This window comes from Pleurodeles waltl, chromosome 4_2 (genome assembly GCF_031143425.1).
Source record: "Pleurodeles waltl isolate 20211129_DDA chromosome 4_2, aPleWal1.hap1.20221129, whole genome shotgun sequence".
NCBI lineage: Eukaryota > Metazoa > Chordata > Amphibia > Caudata > Salamandridae > Pleurodeles > Pleurodeles waltl.
In genome coordinates this window covers 1,050,935,377-1,050,949,270 of record NC_090443.1, presented here as the reverse complement: position 1 = coordinate 1,050,949,270, position 13,894 = coordinate 1,050,935,377, and positions in this window count along the sequence as shown.

The following is a 13,894-nucleotide window of genomic DNA, read 5'->3' as shown; positions in this document are numbered from 1 at the left end:
ACAATCAGCACGATGTGCCCAAACTCCACCCGCTCGGGGAACTCCACTGAATCTCGCAGTGCTAACAATCAGCACGATGTGCCCGAACTCCGCCCGCTCGGGGAACTTCTCTAAATCTCGCAGTGCTACTCCGCCCGCTCAGGGAACTCCACTGAATCTCGCAGTGCTAACAATCAGCACGATGTGCCCGAACTCCGCCCGCTCGGGGAACTCCACTGAATCTCGCAGTGCTAACAATCAGCATGATGTGCCCGAACTCCGCCCGCTCGGGGAACTCCACTGAATCTCGCAGTGCTACTCCGCCCGCTCAGGGAACTCCACTGAATCTCGCAGTGCTAACAATCAGCACAATGTGCCCGAACTCCGCCCGCTCGGGGAACTCCACTGAATCTCGCAGTGCTAACAATCAGCACGATGTGCCCGAACTCCGCACGCTCGGGGAACTCCACTGAATCTCCCAGTGCTAACAATCAGCACGATGTGCCCGAACTCCTCCCGCTCGGGCAACTCCACTGAATCTCGCAGTGCTAACAATCAGCACGATGTGCCCGAACTCCGCCAGCTCGGGAACTCCACTGAATCTCGCAGTGCTAACAATCAGCACGATGTGCCCAAACTCCGCCCGCTCGGGGAACTCCACTGAATCTCCCAGTGCTAACAATCAGCACGATGTGCCCAAACTCCGCCCGCTCGGGGAACTCCACTGAATCTCCCAGTGCTAACAATCAGCACGATGTGCCCGAACTCCTCCCGCTCGGGGAACTCCACTCAATCTCCCAGTGCTAACAATCAGGACGATGTGCCCGAACTCCGCCAGCTCGGGGAACTCCACTGAATCTCGCAGTGCTAACAATCAGCACGATGTGCCCGAACTCCGCCCGCTCGGGGAACTCCACTAAATCTCGTAGTGCTACTCCGCCCGCTCGGGGAACTCCACTGAATCTCGCAGTGCTAACAATCAGCACGATGTGCCCGAACTCCGCCCGCTCGGGGAACTCCACTGAATCTCGCAGTGCTAACAATCAGCACGATGTGCCCGAACTCTGCCCGCTCGGGGAACTCCACTGAATCTCCCAGTGCTAACAATCAGCACGATTTGCCCGAACTCCTCCCGCTCGGGGAACTCCACTCAATCTCCCAGTGCTAACAATCAGCACGATGTGCCCGAACTCCGCCAGCTCGGGGAACTCCACTGAATCTCGCAGTGCTAACAATCAGCACGATGTGCCCGAACTCCTCCCGCTCGGGGAACTCCACTAAATCTCGCAGTGCTACTCCGCCCGCTCGGGGAACTCCACTGAATCTCCCAGTGCTAGCAATCAGCACGATGTGCCCGAACTCCTCCCGCTCGGGGAACTCCACTCAATCTCCCAGTGCTAACAATCATCACGATGTGCCCGAACTCCGCCCGCTCGGGGAACTCCACTGAATCTCGCAGTGCTAACAATCAGCACGATGTGCCCGAACTCCGCTCGCTCGGGGAACTCCACTAAATCTCGCAGTGCTACTCCGCCCGCTCGGAGAACTCCACTGAATCTCCCAGTGCTAACAATCAGCACGATGTGCCCGAACTCCTCCCGCTCGGGGAACTCCACTCAATCTCCCAGTGCTAACAATCAGCATGATGTGCCCGAACTCCCCCAGCTCGGGGAACTCCACTGAATCTCGCAGTGCTAACAATCAGCACGATGTGCCCGAACTCCGCCCGCTCGGGGAACTCCACTGAATCTCACAGTGCTATTCCGCCCGCTCAGGGAACTCCACTGAATCTCGCAGTGCTAACAATCAGCACGATGTGCCCGAACTCTGCCCGCTCGGGGAACTCCACTAAATCTCGCAGTGCTACTCCGCCCGCTCGGGGAACTCCACTGAATCTCCCAGTGCTAACAATCAGCACGATGTGCCCGAACTCCTCCCGCTCGGGGAACTCCACTGAATCTCGCAGTGCTAACAATCAGCACGATGAGCCCGAACTCCGCCCGCTCGGGGAACTCCACTGAATCTCGCAGTGCTAACAATCAGCACGATGTGCCCAAACTCCGCCCGCTCGGGGAACCCCACTAAATCTTGCAGTGCTACTCCGCCCGCTCGGGGAACTCCACTGAATCTCGCAGTGCTAACAATCAGCACGATGTGCCCGAACTCCGCCAGCTCGGGGAACTCCACTGAATCTCCCAGTGCTAACAATCAGCACGATGTGCCCGAACTCCGCCCGCTCGGGGAACTCCACTGAATCTCGCAGTGCTAACAATCAGCACGATGTGCCCGAACTCCGCCAGCTCGGGGAACTCCACTGAATCTCCCAGTGCTAACAATCAGCACGATGTGCCCGAACTCCTCCAGCTCGGGGAACTCCACTGAATCTCGCAGTGCTAACAATCAGCACGATGTGCCCGAACTCCGCCCGCTCGGGGAACTCCACTGAATCTCGCAGTGCTAACAATCAGCACGATGTGCCCGAACTCCGCCCCCTCGGGGAACTCCACTGAATCTCGCAGTGCTAACAATCAGCACGATGTGCCCGAACTCCGCCAGCTCGGGGAACTCCACTGAATCTCGCAGTGCTAACAATCAGCACGATGTGCCCGAACTCCGCCCGCTCGGGGAACTCCACTAAATCTCGCAGTGCTACTCCGCCCGCTCGGGGAACTCCACTGAATCTCGCAGTGCTAACAATCAGCACGATGTGCCCAAACTCCGCCAGCTCGGGAAACTCCACTGAATCTCCCAGTGCTAACAATCAGCACGATGTGCCCGAACTCCTCCCGCTCGGGGAACTCCACTCAATCTCCCAGTGCTAACAATCAGCACGATGTGCCCGAACTCCGCCAGCTCGGGGAACTCCACTGAATCTCGCAGTGCTAACAATCAGCATGATGTGCCCGAAGTCCGCCAGCTCGGGGAACTCCACTGAATCTCCCAGTGCTAACAATCAGCACGATGTGCCCGAACTCCGCCCGCTCGGGGAACTCCACTGAATCTCCCAGTGCTAACAATCAGCACGATGTGCCCGAACTCCGCCCGCTCGGGGAACTCCACTAAATCTCGCAGTGCTACTCCGCCCGCTCGGGGAACTCCACTGAATCTCGCAGTGCTAACAATCAGCACGATGTGCCCGAACTCCGCCCGCTCGGGGAACTCCACTGAATCTCCCAGTGCTAACAATCAGCACGATGTGCCCGAACTCCGCCCGCTCGGGGAACTCCACTAAATCTCGCAGTGCTACTCCGCCCGCTCGGGGAACTCCACTGAATCTCGCAGTGCTAACAATCAGCACGATGTGCCCGAACTCCGCCCGCTCGGGGAACTCCACTGAATCTCCCAGTGCTAACAATCAGCACGATGTGCCCGAACTCCGCCCGCTCGGGGAACTCCACTGAATCTCGCAGTGCTAACAATCAGCACGATGTGCCCGAACTCCGCCCGCTCGGGGAACTCCACTGAATCTCGCAGTGCTAACAATCAGCACGATGTGCCCGAACTCCGCCCGCTCGGGGAACTCCACTGAATCTCGCAGTGCTAACAATCAGCACGATGTGCCCGAACTCCGCCCGCTCGGGGAACTCCACTGAATCTCGCAGTGCTAACAATCAGCACGATGTGCCCGAACTCCGCCCGCTCGGGGAACTCCACTGAATCTCCCAGTGCTAACAATCAGCACGATGTGCCCGAACTCCGCCCGCTCGGGGAACTCCACTGAATCTCCCAGTGCTAACAATCAGCACGATGTGCCCGAACTCCGCCCGCTCGGGGAACTCCACTGAATCTCGCAGTGCTAACAATCAGCACGATGTGCCCGAACTCCGCCCGATCGGGGAACTCCACTGAATCTCGCAGTGCTAACAATCAGCACGATGTGCCCGAACTCCGCCCGCTCGGGGAACTCCACTGAATCTCGCAGTGCTAACAATCAGCACGATGTGCCCGAACTCCGCCCGCTCGGGGAACTCCACTGAATCTCCCAGTGCTAACAATCAGCACGATGTGCCCGAACTCCGCCAGCTCGGGGAACTCCACTGAATCTCCAGTGCTAACAATCAGCACGATGTGCCCGAACTCCGCCCGCTCGGGGAACTCCACTGAATCTCCCAGTGCTAACAATCAGCACAATGTGCCCGAACTCCGCCCGCTCGGGGAACTCCACTAAATCTCGCAGTGCTACTCCGCCCGCTCGGGGAACTCCACTGAATCTCGCAGTGCTAACAATCAGCACGATGTGCCCGAACTCCTCCCGCTCGGGGAACTCCACTCAATCTCCCAGTGCTAACAATCAGCACGATGTGCCCGAACTCCGCCAGCTCGGGGAACTCCACTGAATCTCGCAGTGCTAACAATCAGCATGATGTGCCCGAAGTCCGCCAGCTCGGGGAACTCCACTGAATCTCCCAGTGCTAACAATCAGCACGATGTGCCCGAACTCCGCCCGCTCGGGGAACTCCACTGAATCTCCCAGTGCTAACAATCAGCACGATGTGCCCGAACTCCGCCCGCTCGGGGAACTCCACTAAATCTCGCAGTGCTACTCCGCCCGCTCGGGGAACTCCACTGAATCTCGCAGTGCTAACAATCAGCACGATGTGCCCGAACTCCGCCCGCTCGGGGAACTCCACTGAATCTCCCAGTGCTAACAATCAGCACGATGTGCCCGAACTCCGCCCGCTCGGGGAACTCCACTAAATCTCGCAGTGCTACTCCGCCCGCTCGGGGAACTCCACTGAATCTCCCAGTGCTAACAATCAGCACGATGTGCCCGAACTCCGCCCGCTCGGGGAACTCCACTGAATCTCCCAGTGCTAACAATCAGCACGATGTGCCCGAACTCCGCCCGCTCGGGGAACTCCACTGAATCTCGCAGTGCTAACAATCAGCACGATGTGCCCGAACTCCGCCCGCTCGGGGAACTCCACTGAATCTCGCAGTGCTAACAATCAGCACGATGTGCCCGAACTCCGCCCGCTCGGGAAACTCCACTGAATCTCCCAGTGCTAACAATCAGCACGATGTGCCCGAACTCCGCCCGCTCGGGGAACTCCACTGAATCTCCCAGTGCTAACAATCAGCACGATGTGCCCGAACTCCGCCCGCTCGGGGAACTCCACTGAATCTCCCAGTGCTAACAATCAGCACGATGTGCCCGAACTCCGCCCGCTCGGGGAACTCCACTGAATCTCCCAGTGCTAACAATCAGCACGATGTGCCCGAACTCCGCCCGCTCGGGGAACTCCACTGAATCTCGCAGTGCTAACAATCAGCACGATGTGCCCGAACTCCGCCCGATCGGGGAACTCCACTGAATCTCGCAGTGCTAACAATCAGCACGATGTGCCCGAACTCCGCCCGCTCGGGGAACTCCACTGAATCTCGCAGTGCTAACAATCAGCACGATGTGCCCGAACTCCGCCCGCTCGGGGAACTCCACTGAATCTCCCAGTGCTAACAATCAGCACGATGTGCCCGAACTCCGCCAGCTCGGGGAACTCCACTGAATCTCCAGTGCTAACAATCAGCACGATGTGCCCGAACTCCGCCCGCTCGGGGAACTCCACTGAATCTCCCAGTGCTAACAATCAGCACAATGTGCCCGAACTCCGCCCGCTCGGGGAACTCCACTAAATCTCGCAGTGCTACTCCGCCCGCTCGGGGAACTCCACTGAATCTCGCAGTGCTAACAATCAGCACGATGTGCCCGAACTCCGCCCGCTCGGGGAACTCCACTGAATCTCGCAGTGCTAACAATCAGCACGATGTGCCCGAACTCCGCCCGCTCGGGGAACTCCACTGAATCTCGCAGTGCTAACAATCAGCACGATGTGCCCGAACTCCGCCCGCTCGGGGAACTCCACTGAATCTCCCAGTGCTAACAATCAGCACGATGTGCCGAACTCCGCCAGCTCGGGGAACTCCACTGAATCTCCCAGTGCTAACAATCAGCACGATGTGCCCGAACTCCGCCCGCTCGGGGAACTCCACTGAATCTCGCAGTGCTAACAATCAGCACGATGTGCCCGAACTCCGCCCGCTCGGTGAACTCCACTGAATCTCGCAGTGCTAACAATCAGCACGATGTGCCCGAACTCCGCCCGCTCGGTGAACTCCACTGAATCTCCCAGTGCTAACAATCAGCACGATGTGCCCGAACTCCGCCCGCTCGGTGAACTCCACTCAATCTCCCAGTGCTAACAATCAGCACGATGTGCCCGAACTCCGCCAGCTCGGGGAACTCCACTGAATCTCGCAGTGCTAACAATCAGCATGATGTGCCCGAACTCCGCCAGCTCGGGGAACTCCACTGAATCTCCCAGTGCTAACAATCAGCACGATGTGCCCGAACCCCGCCCGCTCGGGGAACTCCACTGAATCTCCCAGTGCTAACAATCAGCACGATGTGCCCGAACCCCGCCCGCTCTGGGAACTCCACTAAATCTCGCAGTGCTACTCCGCCCGCTCGGGGAACTCCACTGAATCTCGCAGTGCTAACAATCAGCACGATGTGCCCGAACTCCGCCCGCTCGGGGAACTCCACTGAATCTCCCAGTGCTAACAATCAGCACGATGTGCCCGAACTCCGCCCGCTCGGGGAACTCCACTGAATCTCGCAGTGCTAACAATCAGCACGATGTGCCCGAACTCCGCCCGCTCGGGGAACTCCACTGAATCTCGCAGTGCTAACAATCAGCACGATGTGCCCGAACTCCGCCCGCTCGGGGAACTCCACTGAATCTCCCAGTGCTAACAATCAGCACGATGTGCCCGAACTCCGCCCGCTCGGGGAACTCCACTGAATCTCCCAGTGCTAACAATCAGCACGATGTGCCCGAACTCCGCCCGCTCGGGGAACTCCACTGAATCTCCCAGTGCTAACAATCAGCACGATGTGCCCGAACTCCGCCCGCTCGGGGAACTCCACTGAATCTCGCAGTGCTAACAATCAGCACGATGTGCCCGAACTCCGCCCGCTCGGGGAACTCCACTGAATCTCGCAGTGCTAACAATCAGCACGATGTGCCCGAACTCCGCCCGCTCGGTGAACTCCACTCAATCTCCCAGTGCTAACAATCAGCACGATGTGCCCGAACTCCGCCAGCTCGGGGAACTCCACTGAATCTCGCAGTGCTAACAATCAGCACGATGTGCCCGAACTCCGCCAGCTCGGGGAACTCCACTGAATCTCCCAGTGCTAACAATCAGCACGATGTGCCCGAACTCCGCCCGCTCGGGGAACTCCACTGAATCTCCCAGTGCTAACAATCAGCACGATGTGCCCGAACCCCGCCCGCTCTGGGAACTCCACTAAATCTCGCAGTGCTACTCCGCCCGCTCGGGGAACTCCACTGAATCTCGCAGTGCTAACAATCAGCACGATGTGCCCGAACTCCGCCCGCTCGGGGAACTCCACTGAATCTCCCAGTGCTAACAATCAGCACGATGTGCCCGAACTCCGCCCGCTCGGGGAACTCCACTGAATCTCGCAGTGCTAACAATCAGCACGATGTGCCCGAACTCCGCCCGCTCGGGGAACTCCACTGAATCTCGCAGTGCTAACAATCAGCACGATGTGCCCGAACTCCGCCCGCTCGGGGAACTCCACTGAATCTCCCAGTGCTAACAATCAGCACGATGTGCCCGAACTCCGCCCGCTCGGGGAACTCCACTGAATCTCCCAGTGCTAACAATCAGCACGATGTGCCCGAACTCCGCCCGCTCGGGGAACTCCACTGAATCTCGCAGTGCTAACAATCAGCACGATGTGCCCGAACTCCGCCCGCTCGGGGAACTCCACTGAATCTCGCAGTGCTAACAATCAGCACGATGTGCCCGAACTCCGCCCACTCGGGGAACTCCACTGAATCTCCCAGTGCTAACAATCAGCACGATGTGCCCGAACTCCGCCAGCTCGGGGAACTCCACTGAATCTCCAGTGCTAACAATCAGCACGATGTGCCCGAACTCCGCCCGCTCGGGGAACTCCACTGAATCTCGCAGTGCTAACAATCAGCACGATGTGCCCGAACTCCGCCCGCTCGGGGAACTCCACTGAATCTCGCAGTGCTAACAATCAGCACGATGTGCCCGAACTCCGCCCGCTCGGGGAACTCCACTGAATCTCCCAGTGCTAACAATCAGCACGATGTGCCCGAACTCCGCCAGCTCGGGGAACTCCACTGAATCTCCCAGTGCTAACAATCAGCACGATGTGCCCGAACTCCGCCCGCTCGGGGAACTCCACTGAATCTCGCAGTGCTAACAATCAGCCCGATGTGCCCGAACTCCGCCCGCTCGGTGAACTCCACTGAATCTCGCAGTGCTAACAATCAGCCCGATGTGCCCGAACTCCGCCCGCTCGGTGAACTCCACTGAATCTCGCAGTGCTAACAATCAGCACGATGTGCCCGAACTCCGCCCGCTCGGGGAACTCCACTGAATCTCGCAGTGCTAACAATCAGCACGATGTGCCCGAATTCCGCCCGCTCGGGGAACTCCACTAAATCTCGCAGTGCTACTCCGCCCGCTCGGGGAACTCCACTGAATCTCGCAGTGCTAACAATCAGCACGATGTGCCCGAACTCCCCCCGCTCGGGGAACTCCACTGAATCTCGCAGTGCTAACAATCAGCACGATGTGCCCGAACTCAGACCGCTCGGGGAACTCCACTGAATCTCCCAGTGCTAACAATCAGCACGATGTGCCCGAACTCCGCCCGCTCGGGGAACTCCACTGAATCTCGCAGTGCTACTCCGCCCGCTCGGGGAACTCCACTGAATCTCGCAGTGCTAACAATCAGCACGATGTGCCCGAACTCCGCCAGCTCGGGGAACTCCACTGAATCTCCCAGTGCTAACAATCAGCACGATGTGCCCGAACTCCTCCCGCTCGGGGAACTCCACTGAATCTCCCAGTGCTAACAATCAGCACGATGTGCCCGAACTCCGCCAGCTCGGGGAACTCCACTGAATCTCGCAGTGCTAACAATCAGCACGATGTGCCCAAACTCCACCCGCTCGGGGAACTCCACTGAATCTCCCAGTGCTAACAATCAGCACGATGTGCCCAAACTCCGCCCGCTAGGGGAACTCCACTGAATCTCCCAGTGCTAACAATCAGCACGATGTGCCCGAACTCCTCCCGCTCGGGGAACTCCACTCAATCTCCCAGTGCTAACAATCAGCACGATGTGCCCAAACTCCGCCCGCTCGGGGAACTCCACTGAATCTCCCAGTGCTAACAATCAGCACGATGTGCCCAAACTCCGCCCGCTCGGGGAACTCCACTGAATCTCCCAGTGCTAACAATCAGCACGATGTGCCCGAACTCCTCCCGCTCGGGGAACTCCACTCAATCTCCCAGTGCTAACAATCAGGACGATGTGCCCGAACTCCGCCAGCTCGGGGAACTCCACTGAATCTCACAGTGCTAACAATCAGCACGATGTGCCCGAACTCCGCCCGCTCGGGGAACTCCACTAAATCTCGCAGTGCTACTCCGCCCGCTCGGGGAACTCCACTGAATCTCGCAGTGCTAACAATCAGCACGATGTGCCCGAACTCCGCCCGCTCGGGGAACTCCACTGAATCTCGCAGTGCTAACAATCAGCACGATGTGCCCGAACTCTGCCCGCTCGGGGAACTCCACTGAATCTCCCAGTGCTAACAATCAGCACGATGTGCCCGAACTCCTCCCGCTCAGGGAACTCCACTCAATCTCCCAGTGCTAACAATCAGCACGATGTGCCCGAACTCCGCCAGCTCGGGGAACTCCACTGAATCTCGCAGTGCTAACAATCAGCACGATGTGCCCGAACTCCGCCCGCTCGGGGAACTCCACTAAATCTCGCAGTGCTACTCCGCCCGCTCGGGGAACTCCACTGAATCTCGCAGTGCTAACAATCAGCACGATGTGCCCGAACTCCGCCCGCTCGGGGAACTCCACTGAATCTCGCAGTGCTAACAATCAGCACGATGTGCCCGAACTCCGCCCGCTCGGGGAACTCCACTGAATCTCGCAGTGCTACTACGCCCGCTCAGGGAACTCCACTGAATCTCGCAGTGCTAACAATCAGCACGATGTGCCCGAACTCCGCCAGCTCGGGGAACTCCACTGAATCTCCCAGTGCTAACAATCAGCACGATGTGCCCGAACTCCTCCCACACGGGGAACTCCACTGAATCTCCCAGTGCTAACAATCAGCACGATGAGCCCGAACTCCGCCAGCTCGGGGAACTCCACTGAATCTCGCAGTGCTAACAATCAGCACGATGTGCCCAAACTCCGCCCGCTCAGGGAACTCCACTGAATCTCCCAGTGCTAACAATCAGCACGATGTGCCCAAACTCCGCCCGCTCGGGGAACTCCACTGAATCTCCCAGTGCTAACAATCAGCACGATGTGCCCAAACTCCGCCCGCTCGGGGAACTCCACTGAATCTCCCAGTGCTAACAATCAGCACGATGTGCCCGAACTCCTCCCGCTCGGGGAACTCCACTCAATCTCCCAGTGCTAACAATCAGGACGATGTGCCCGAATTCCTCCCGCTCGGGGAACTCCACTGAATCTCCCAGTGCTAACAATCAGCACGATGTGCCCGAACTCCGCCCGCTCGGGGAACTCCACTGAATCTCACAGTGCTACTCCGCCCGCTCAGGGAACTCCACTGAATCTCGCAGTGCTAACAATCAGCACGATGTGCCCAAACTCCGCCCGCTCGGGGAACTCCACTGAATCTCGCAGTGCTAACAATCAGCACGATGTGCCCGAACTCCGCCCGCTCGGGGAACTCCACTAAATCTCGCAGTGCTACTCCGCCCGCTCAGGGAACTCCACTGAATCTCGCAGTGCTAACAATCAGCACGATGTGCCCGAACTCCGCCCGCTCGGGGAACTCCACTGAATCTCGCAGTGCTAACAATCAGCATGATGTGCCCGAACTCCGCCCGCTCAGGGAACTCCACTGAATCTCCCAGTGCTAACAATCAGCACGATGTGCCCGAACTCCTCCCACTCGGGGAACTCCACTGAATCTCCCAGTGCTAACAATCAGCACGATGTGCCCGAACTCCGCCAGCTCGGGAACTCCACTGAATCTCGCAGTGCTAACAATCAGCACGATGTGCCCAAACTCCGCCCGCTCGGGGAACTCCACTGAATCTCCCAGTGCTAACAATCAGCACGATGTGCCCAAACTCCGCCCGCTCGGGGAACTCCACTGAATCTCCCAGTGCTAACAATCAGCACGATGTGCCCGAACTCCTCCCGCTCGGGGAACTCCACTCAATCTCCCAGTGCTAACAATCAGGACGATGTGCCCGAACTCCGCCAGCTCGGGGAACTCCACTGAATCTCGCAGTGCTAACAATCAGCACGATGTGCCCGAACTCCGCCCGCTCGGGGAACTCCACTAAATCTCGTAGTGCTACTCCGCCCGCTCGGGGAACTCCACTGAATCTCGGAGTGCTAACAATCAGCACGATGTGCCCGAACTCCGCCCGCTCGGGGAACTCCACTGAATCTCGCAGTGCTAACAATCAGCACGATGTGCCCGAACTCTGCCCGCTCGGGGAACTCCACTGAATCTCCCAGTGCTAACAATCAGCACGATGTGCCCGAACTCCTCCCGCTCGGGGAACTCCACTCAATCTCCCAGTGCTAACAATCAGCACGATGTGCCCGAACTCCGCCAGCTCGGGGAACTCCACTGAATCTCGCAGTGCTAACAATCAGCACGATGTGCCCGAACTCCTCCCGCTCGGGGAACTCCACTAAATCTCGCAGTGCTACTCCGCCCGCTCGGGGAACTCCACTGAATCTCCCAGTGCTAGCAATCAGCACGATGTGCCCGAACTCCTCCCGCTCGGGGAACTCCACTCAATCTCCCAGTGCTAACAATCATCACGATGTGCCCGAACTCAGCCCACTCGGGGAACTCCACTGAATCTCGCCGTGCTAACAATCAGCACGATGTGCCCGAACTCCGCCCGCTCGGGGAACTCCACTAAATCTCGCAGTGCTACTCCGCCCGCTCGGGGAACTCCACTGAATCTCCCAGTGCTAACAATCAGCACGATGTGCCCGAACTCCTCCCGCTCGGGGAACTCCACTCAATCTCCCAGTGCTAACAATCAGCATGATGTGCCCGAACTCCCCCAGCTCGGGGAACTCCACTGAATCTCGCAGTGCTAACAATCAGCACGATGTGCCCGAACTCCGCCCGCTCGGGGAACTCCACTGAATCTCACAGTGCTACTCCGCCCGCTCAGGGAACTCCACTGAATCTCGCAGTGCTAACAATCAGCACGATGTGCCCGAACTCTGCCCGCTCGGGGAACTCCACTAAATCTCGCAGTGCTACTCCGCCCGCTCGGGGAACTCCACTGAATCTCCCAGTGCTAACAATCAGCACGATGTGCCCGAACTCCTCCCGCTCGGGGAACTCCACTGAATCTCGCAGTGCTAACAATCAGCACGATGTGCCCGAACTCCGCCCGCTCGGGGAACTCCACTGAATCTCGCAGTGCTAACAATCAGCACGATGTGCCCGAACTCCGCCCGCTCGGGGAACTCCACTAAATCTTGCAGTGCTACTCCGCCCGCTCGGGGAACTCCACTGAATCTCCCAGTGCTAACAATCAGCACGATGTGCCCGAACTCCGCCACCTCGGGGAACTCCACTGAATCTCCAGTGCTAACAATCAGCACGATGTGCCCGAACTCCGCCCGCTCGGGGAACTCCACTGAATCTCCCAGTGCTAACAATCAGCACGATGTGCCCGAACCCCGCCCGCTCGGGGAACTCCACTAAATCTCGCAGTGCTACTCCGCCCGCTCGGGAAACTCCACTGAATCTCGCAGTGCTAACAATCAGCACGATGTGCCCGAACTCCGCCCGCTCGGGGAACTCCACTGAATCTCGCAGTGCTAACAATCAGCACGATGTGCCCGAACTCCGCCCGCTCGGGGAACTCCACTGAATCTCCCAGTGCTAACAATCAGCACGATGTGCCCGAACTCCGCCCGCTCGGGGAACTCCACTGAATCTCCCAGTGCTAACAATCAGCACGATGTGCCCGAACTCCGCCCGCTCGGGGAACTCCACTGAATCTCCCAGTGCTAACAATCAGCACGATGTGCCCGAACTCCGCCCGCTCGGGGAACTCCACTGAATCTCCCAGTGCTAACAATCAGCACGATGTGCCCGAACTCCGCCCGCTCGGGGAACTCCACTTAATCTCGCAGTGCTAACCATCAGCACGATGTGCCCGAACTCCGCCCGCTCGGGGAACTCCACTGAATCTCGCAGTGCTAACAATCAGCACGATGTGCCCGAACTCCGCCCGCTCGGGGAACTCCACTGAATCTCGCAGTGCTAACAATCAGCACGATGTGCCCGAACTCCGCCCGCTCGGGGAACTCCACTGAATCTCCCAGTGCTAACAATCAGCACGATGTGCCCGAACTCTGCCAGCTCGGGGAACTCCACTGAATCTCCAGTGCTAACAATCACCACGATGTGCCCGAACTCCGCCCGCTCGGGGAACTCCACTGAATCTCCCAGTGCTAACAATCAGCACGATGTGCCCGAACTCCGCCCGCTCGGGGAACTCCACTAAATCTCGCAGTGCTCCTCCGCCCGCTCGGGGAACTCCACTGAATCTCGCAGTGCTAACAATCAGCACGATGTGCCCGAACTCCGCCCGCTCCGGGAACTCCACTGAATCTCGCAGTGCTAACAATCAGCACGATGTGCCCGAACTCCGCCCGCTCGGGGAACTCCACTGAATCTCGCAGTGCTAACAATCAGCACGATGTGCCCGAACTCCGCCCGCTCGGGGAACTCCACTGAATCTCCCAGTGCTAACAATCAGCACGATGTGCCCGAACTCCGCCAGCTCGGGGAACTCCA